Below are 9,064 nucleotides of genomic sequence, written 5' to 3' on the forward strand. Positions count from 1 at the left end.
GTGGCCTGAGGGTTCTGAGTCAGGTCCCAGACCAGCCACACAGCATCGCCTGGGGGCTGCTTGGAAATGCAAACTCTCACCTCAGACCCACCCATTCAGAAACGCGGGGGTGGGCCCCGCACTTTGCTTTAACAAGCCCTCCTGAGGCAGCAGGTGGGAATAGGCACCCCTCACAGGGTCCTTGTGCAGCTGCATGGGTGATAACATGCAAAGCCCTTACATCCTGCGGGGTGGAGAGGAAGGAGTTGATAAACACCTATTTTTTTTTTTTAACTTCACTTACAGTTAACGTAACTGATAAATGCAAGCCCAGCCCCCACGCCTCCCGCTCCATATAATAAAAACAGCTTACTTTCCCACAGAACGCCGTCTACTCATGTCTTGCGTAATTCATGTGTACAGGTCACCTCTTTTTTTTTTTTTTTTTTTAAGATTTTATTTATTTAGGGTTACCTGGGTGGCTCAGGCAGTTAGGCGTCTGCTTTCTGCCCAGGTCGTGGTCTCGGGGTCCTGGAATTAGCTCCTCCTCAGGCTCCCACTGATCCTCGCTGTCCCCCTGCCTGTACTCTCTCTCTGCCAAATGAATGAATAAAATCTCAAAAAATTAAATTCTATTTAGTTATTTACTATCTTAGAGAGAATGTATGTGTGAGCAGGGGGAGGGGTAGAGGGAGACTGAAAATCTCAAGCAGACTCTGCTGAACTCAGAGCCCAGTGCGGGTCTTGGTCTTAAGACCCTGAGATGAAATCAGGAGTCCCACACTTAACTGACTGAGCCACCCAGGCGCCCCAAGCCCTTTTAAACATGGGGCTCTGCATCTTCATCCTGCACTGGGCCTCACAGATTAAGTAGCCATTCATGTCACACCACCTCGATGACCCGTGTTGTGTCAGCACACAGCGCTGTTCTCCAGCGCCTGAGTGCACCATAAATACTGGTGAGGAATGGAAAGAAGGAATGACTCCCTGGATGTCCTTCTTCCACTTTTTCACCTGGTAACATACATTCCTCAGCAATCCATTTAGATGCTGCCTCTTCCAGGAAGCCTTCCTGGATAACTCCCACCCCAATAAATCTGGATGAAGCTCCTCATCTGAGCTTCCACAGTACCTCTTCTCTCCCATCTCGCGCTTGGACTATTTTTTTGTATCTGCCCTGCTCATCATCTGGCGAGCACCTCAATCACAGAGACCCAGTCGTCAGAGCTCCCAGCTTGGGGCCTGCCTGGGTGAGTGAATAAGGATTGAAGGAAAGTGGTTCTTTTTTTTTTTTTTTTTAAAGATTTATTTATTTATTTATTTACTGGACAGAGAGATCACAAGTAGGCAGAGAGACAGGGCAGAGAGAGGAGAAGTGGACTCCCTGCTGGGCAGAGAGCCTGATGCGGGGCTTGACCCAGGACCTTGAGATCAGCCCAAGGCAGAGGCTTAACCCACTGAGCCACCCAGGCGTCCCTAAGGAAAGTGGTTCTTAACCTTACTTCCCAGGCCTGAGGGCAAAAATTCTTTTGGCAGCAAATCTGGCCCTTATCCTACCAAAGCTCCTGGGCTCCTTTGTAGCACAGCTATAATTATTACTCAAAATAATAATTAACGTTTTCTCTTTTGTACAGTGCTTTAAAGCAGGGAGATCCTCCAGGGTGGGGAGGGGATTCTGTTCATGCCTGGTGTCCAGCCCCCGGCACCTGGAGGCTCAGGTGATGTTTATTGGGTAAACGGGTGATGGATGAGTGAGTACGGAGCCAGCCAGCCAGTCTGCACCCCAGCTCCTGGGGGCTGGATTGTGAGTGTGAGTCACCTTCGCCAGGCCCCAGGAAACCCTCAGGAATGAACAGTTAAATTATGAATGAATTGCTTAATGAGGGGCACACACTGCCTATTATGTTATTCTGCCCTACGCTCTCTCTCTGGAGCTGCAGAGCAGATCAAAGCATCAGCCCATTTTACAGCTGGGACAATTGAGGCTGCCCTAGGAGACAGACTGAGAGGCACAACCAGCAGCGGGTGCGGCAAGCCCGCTCTTCCGCCCTGTGGCCCTTGCGTGGCCCAGGTGGCAGATCTTCCACTGGCCGGGAGAGCCTGGACAGGCAGATGGTTGAGCAGGCCGCCAGCCCAAGGGAGCCAAGCAGACCTCACCTGCCAACCCAGAGAATTCCCTGGAAGTTCTGCCCAGCTCTGTTTCCACACATCTGCCCAGGGCAAACGCAGCCTCTCCGAGGCCACAGCTGTGAGCGATTCTCTCAGCTTTCATCCCCCATGTCTTGTCTCGAGGCTAGAGTTGGAGGGTTCTGGGGGTGAAGTCAGTGAGATGCGTTGGGCTAAGAGTTGGAACCGGAACACCTGCTGTCAAAGTCAGGCTGATGGAAGGTTCTGGAGTACTGGTCCCAGGGCACCTCAGGAGGGCTGGAAGGTGAGCGCAGCGCAGGGTGGCCGGGGGCTGAGGAGGCGTGATAAAGGACCGGGGTCACTCGTGCGCCGGGGCTGTTCGTGATTTCTGCAGTCGTGGTGTGTGAGTCCGCAGGCGCCATCCCAGACCTCGGGGCTTCAACAGCACAGTTATTCCCTCCCAGTTTGGCCAGAAACCCAAGATCAGGGTGTCAGCAAAGTTGGTTTCGCACAAGCACTAACCACTCTTAGCAAGAAGGCCAATTCTCTGGTATGGGATCCATATATAATGATCAATTTTCTTTTCTTTCTTTTTTTTTTTGGAAAATAATTTTTAGTTTCATTTTTCAAGAAAGAATTCCAACCAAGCTTGAAAATAACACTCTTGGGACCCCTGGGTGGCTCCGTCGGTTGGGCGTGTGCCATCAGCTCATGTCATGATCCCAGGGTTCTGGGACTGAGTCCCACATGGGACTCCTTGCTCAGCGGGGAGCCTGCTTCCCCCTCTGCCAGCTTCGCCCCCTGCTGTGTGCTCGCTCACTTTCTCTCTCTGACAAATAAGATCTTTTTTAAAAAAATTAAAAATAAATAAATACATAAATAAGAAAATAATTTTCTTGTATACATATGGAATACAGGTCTCTGTGTGATGTGGCCTTTCCCCAGTGTCCCTCTCCCGGGGATCCTGAGACCTCGTGTGCCCTTTTGTGCCATGCTACAGACGCCTAACGAGGTTTGACGTCTCTCCTCCACGCTGGACATCCTCAAGGAGGAAGGCCGAGGACCAGGGCGGGGGCATCCTGAGTCGGGGGCAGTGCCCCTCGAGTTCACCGAGACTGGGTCCCGCCCTCCTCTGGCCTCAGAGGTGGGACCAGCCACTCGAAACATCTGATGTCCTGCGATAACACCAGGAAAAACTGCCCACGGTAAATACCCGTCGTTGAAAACACGAGTCCTGCAGCAACGGGGAGTGTTTCTCAGAACCTCACACCCACTTGGCATTTATGATGAGCTTTTCTGGCTCTGAGAACAGTTCACGGCTAGAGGAGGAAAGTGAGCAGGTTCCACGGTTTGTTCACACCAACAACCACTCACCCCTCTTGTTAATGTACTCTTCCAGCAGGTTTTACTTGAAATGGATGAAACCCCGGGAGTGAGAATATGTGTTTCTTATTAAACAATAAAGTCATTGCATATATTTAAATCAAGTTCATTAAAAGCTTTTTTGGCTTTACAGGGGTCTTTCTGTTCTGATTTTGTTTTTTTGGTTGGTTGGTTGGTTTTGGTGTGTGTGTTTTGTTTTGTTCTTGGTAATCTTTTTCCTCTCTGGGTGTCAAGAGTGTTCGGAAATGAGGCACAGTGTAAAGCCAGTCCCAGCTCAGCAGGTCTGAGGAGAGGCGGAGGCTGGGAGGGTAGGACAGAGCCTGGGGCAGAGGCCTAGGAGTGGGGGAGGGCTCCGTAGCGGCTCTCAGATCCCTGTTCCCACTTGCCACCCTCTTGACCATACTATTTGACGTCTCAGCTTCTCTGGGGCCGAGCATCTCCTGCCCCCTTCCAGCACCATGGTGAGTGTGAAGATGAACGTCTTTGAACACATGAAAGTCTTGAGCAGCCCCATGAGCACAGAGCTGCCCCAAAGAGGGAAATGACTACCAGTGTGGCCTTGGGTGTTGGACAAAACTAGACATAGGCAGCAGGCTGGCCTGGGGCACGCATGCTCCCCTCCCCTGTCACCAGTTTTCTCCTGCGTGAAATAGAAGCAGCGAGAGTTTCTATCCGTAGTCGTTGAGATGCATTCAGTTACCAGTCCTGAAAGCTTGGTTCCAACTTGCTTAAGCTTAAGGAAGGGTTTATCAGCCGGCTGAAAAAGGGACCCGCTCCAGAGTCCCTTTGATTTAAAGGGACTTAAAGACGTCATGGGGCGCTGGGGTGGGGGAAGGGGACGTCTGGGTCAATCAGTTGGTTAAGCATCTGCCCTTGAGGCTCAGGTCATGATCCCAGGGTCCTGGGATCAAGACCCGCATTGGGCTCTCTGCTCAGTGGGGAGCTGCTTCTCCCTCTGCCCCTCTCCCCATGCCCCCCATGCTTGCGCACGTGCCCCCCCCGAAATAAATTAATAAATGCATCTTTTCTGCTGCCCGTGGTGTGGATCTGTCCTCAAACTGGTATCCCTTGACCTGGGGCCACAAGCTAATGGTCAAGAAGAAATTCGTGAGATGTTCTTGGCACAAAAAGCTGTTTTTATGGCAGCACAGGAACAGGACCACGAGCAGAAAGCGCAGCGCGTTGGCTGCAGGAAGCTGGTGCTCCAGGAGGAGGGGATGTGCAGGGAGGATGTGATTGTAGACGTCTCGTTCGAATTCCTACTCGTGAAACTACTTTCACCAGATTTCTCTGGTGCTTACCATTCAGTTCGGTATTAACTGTGGGTGAGATGTGTGCACGGTCATGAGACCCATTAAGAATGCAGCAGCGAGCACGTATCTGATCTTTATCGGGTCTATGAAGGCGATAGGTCAGCCTTCCAGGCTAGAGGTGAACATTTCTCTGCTTCGATGTCTCAGCTACCCTCACGGTGGCAAAATGACTTCCCTCCACCCCAAGCATCGCATCCTGTATTCTGCCTTCTGGAAAGAGAGCCAGGACAAACTTACTTGTCCACACCCCACTGAAAACACCTCTTTATCACGCCGGCACGAATGGGGTTACATCCTACCCAGAGACAGAGGCCACAGGACGTGATTCTGCTTTGATTAGCTTGGACCTACGGCAGGTGTTCCTCTCATTTCCTAAAGCCCAGGGGTGGAACTGTCCCCCTCAGTTCCATGCACCCCCGACCCCACCCCTGCGCCTGAGATGCAAGGAGGAAGTGTGGAAATCTGGGGAAGCCCCCAGCAGGGAGGGTGTCTGGTGTCCTAAAAGCGCCCACCGGGTCCTCTACGCAGGGTTGCCAGTTACAGCAAATAAGAATACAGGACACACAGTTCCATTTGTATTAAACCACAAATAAGGGGCACCTGGGTGGCTCAGTGGGTTAAGCCTCTGCCTTTGGCTCAGGTCATGATCTCAGGGTCCTGGGATCGAGCCCCGCATCGGGCTCTCTGCTCAGCGGGGAGCCTGCTTCCTCCTCTCCCTCTGCCTGCCTCTCTGCCTACTTGTGATCTCTCTCTCTCTGTCAAATAAATAAATACAATCTTAAAAAAAACCCCACAAATAATTTTTTTGTGCGTAAATATTGGCACATTTTCATCCTAAAAAATAACTCATCGTTTTCCTGGAATTCAAATTTGACTGGGCGTCCTGTAGTTTGTTTGACGCTAAGTCTTTGCAAACTTTCTCGTGGGCCAGACTCGCTTATGCACGGGGTTAAAGTGCCCGTTCTGACTCGGCGGGTGGGACTCTGCATTTCTCACAGGGTCCCGGGGATGGGGATGCGGTGCAGCAGGCTGGAGGCTCACAACTTGAGGACGGGTCTGCAGGACCTCAGGGGTTTGAGATGGTGAGGAAGCCTAGAACAAAGAGCACAGCCCTGCGCCCGGCCCAGGATGAAGGCTCCAGCCGGTTGCTCAGGTTGCTCACTATCACAGTGATCTGGGTGCCTGTGTCCTCCCTGACTCGGGACACTTCTCAGTGGTGGTACAGCAGCTGCCAAGTCTCCGTCCACCCTGCAGCTATTCTGGCCGCTTAGTGGTCAGGGAGGTTTCATCAGGGGGACACGAAGGGGCTGGCACCTGGGGCTTGGGCCCCGGGACCCCTGCGTCTCTGCGAGCACAGCAGTGCTGGGGGCTCAGCTGCCACTTCGCCCAGCCCATCCTTGTTCACTCACGTTGACCCCGAATGAGGTTTGTGGGTGCACCATGCTTCGGTCACAGCGACACGAACGTAGGTGGCCAAAATGGGGATTTCCGGGAAGGAGTTGGGAGGGACTCACTTCGTGGAAGTGAGAGCCCAATGACCAAACCTCAGGGGGCCCAGGGGATGCTGGAGACACCTGTGCTCCGTCCCCACCTCTCATCTCTCAGAGGAGGACATTTTCTCCTCCTGCAAACTGGCTTCCTCCACAGGGTGGAGAAGAAGCAAAGCTTCTCCATCCCAGAGAGAAAACTCCCAAGGAAGGGCACGGATTGGCCTGGCTCGGGTCAGATAGCCGCTGTCTGCTTCCTTCTCGACAGGCGCGCTCCATTCTCTCCCTCCCTCTCTCCCCTCCCGCTCCATCTTATTCAGTTCCGTGGCTTTCAATTCCATCTAGGCGCTGAGGCGTCCCCGAAGGGGAGCACGGCCATTGTGTTCACTGCCCGACATCTGGAAACCCCACACGAGTTAGGGTAGAGGAACCTTCCAGAAGAAAGAAACTCATGTGATTTAGTCTGTGATAAATACTGCGGCTGGGGAGCTTATGAACATCAGAAATGTATTACTCACAGTTCCAGAGGCTGGGAAGTCCAAGATCAAGGTGCCAGCACCATCACCTTCCAGTGAAGTCCCTTTCCTGGCTCAGAGTTGGACTCTCCCTGCACCCTCCCTGGTGGAAAGGCTAGAGATTTCTCTGGAGTCCCTTTTATAAAGGAATCAATCCTGTTCGTGAGGGCTCCGCCCTTGTGACCTAATCACCTCCCAAAGGTCCCCATCTCTTAATATCCTAATATTGATATCCTGGTATCACTTTGGGGAGTTACATTGCACCATGAGTTCTGAGGGACATAAGCGTTCAGACCACCAATATACATTCTATATCAGTGATATGCATTATCATGGCACGTCATATTATTCGCTTCCTTACTTAGAAAATTTTTAAGTGTGATAAAATACATAGAGCATAAAATTTACTGTTTTAACCACCTTTTAGTTCACACTGTTGTGCAATCATCACAATCTGTCTCCAGAAGTCTTTGCATCTTGCAAAACTCAATCTCCAGACTCATGAAACCCTCCCTCCCCACCTTGCTCCTAGCCCCTGGAAATCACCCCTCTCCTTGCTTCTCCATAAACTTGGCTCCTCTAGGCACCTCGTGGAGTCATACAGCCTTTGTCTTTCTGTCTTATTTCACTTCGCATCACACCCTCAAGGTTCAAGCAGACCGCACTGTGTGTCGCAGTTTCCTTCCTTTATAAAGCTGGATAACGTATGAACCACATTTTCTTATGCCTCAACAGCCACTTGTTTCCATCTTTTGCGATTCATGCTGCTATAAACATGGGTGTACAAATTAGATGCTTATTTCTTGATGATGTAACAATGTTGGGTGAGCATTGGGCACTGGGAGAGATGGTTGTGGAGGGACCCCATCTTCTCGGGGCTCTACCATGCCCTAGGACCTGGGTATTTTCTGTATCCAGGGAAGAAGGCATGGAGCAAGCATGCTTGTTTTTCAGATCTGAGGCTTGGAAATGATCTGTGTCCCTCTGCTCCCATCTTAGTGACAAGTATGATCATGAGGCCACACTCAGATGCCAAGACTGGTACCTGCAGTCCCTGGAAGGGAAGATGCACTGCAGGGGTGTCTCTATACTCTGGAAGGGAAGGGCAGGTTTCTCTGACCACTCACCCATCTCTACTTCATCCCCGTCCTATGCTTTGGACATATCCCATTATTGGTTGGGCAGTCTTAAGAGAGACTCAGAAGCATCGATGGTTTCAATCAGACAGAAGGCCGTTTTGCTCACGGAGGCACAGAACCCGCTTTTCACTATGCCAACAAGTGTCTCTCTGGAACCTCCTAGCTTGCTACTCCACCATCCTCAACACACAGCTTCTGTCCAAGAGCGTTTCTCCAGGTCTCACCAGTCTGGCCAACTGGGAGGGTGGAAAGGGGAGAGGGAGGAAGCTGTGTCCCCGCTTGGCCCTCATCAGGCCACTGCAGACACACACTGAATGATCTGGGTCAGAGGACACAGATGTGTCTCAGCTCTCATGATGTAAAGTTCAAGCCCACAATAATAATTAGTTTAAAAACATTTACTTTTGTGGTACTTCTGAAGATGAGACACAGGCATATCTGACCTTTTATGTATACATTTAATACAGTATTTTTTTTTTCTGAAGGGGTGTTATAAGATCTACAATGCACACCTTACAACTGATGCAGACTGAGACGTGACCCAGACAGTGGACAGAGCAGAAGTAGCAGTCCTAGTAAGTCTTACTGATCACTACCATTTTCACTGAGACTTGGCTATGAGGCAGGTCCTGGATTGAGCACACTTGCACAGATTATTTCACTAAATTGAGTCTGTGAGAAGTGTCATCCAATAAGGGATTCGTACGTCCCCATCCTCCTGACACCCAAGCTTGGTGACTGTTTCTTTTAAATTCGTTATTTATATTTATTTGTTATTGGTGACTGTTTCCATGAGGACGATCATAAAAGGGTTACAGTAACCATGGTAAGTCATCCTTACATGAGAGCCAGAGGGGCTTAGCCTATGAGGACACTGTGGTGTAAACTGTAATATTAAAGTACCGACTTTGTGTGAGGACCCCGAAATGAGAGCCAACAGTTAGTGGGGGTTCCTAAGTGCTGGCCTCCCATGAGGGAAGCAGGCGAGGCCCCCGCCGCTGGGGCCAGTGGTCTACTACGCCTGGAGCCCAGGCTTTGCATTCCGGGCGTGTGGCTTTGGGCAGGTGCCTGAGCTCGGTGTCCCTTGTTATCTGCGAAGTGGGAACAGGTTATTAATGGGA

The sequence above is a fragment of the Lontra canadensis genome, unplaced genomic scaffold (assembly GCF_010015895.1).
Source record: "Lontra canadensis isolate GAN:19392208 unplaced genomic scaffold, GSC_riverotter_1.0 scaffold206, whole genome shotgun sequence".
In the NCBI taxonomy this organism is placed as follows: domain Eukaryota; kingdom Metazoa; phylum Chordata; class Mammalia; order Carnivora; family Mustelidae; genus Lontra; species Lontra canadensis.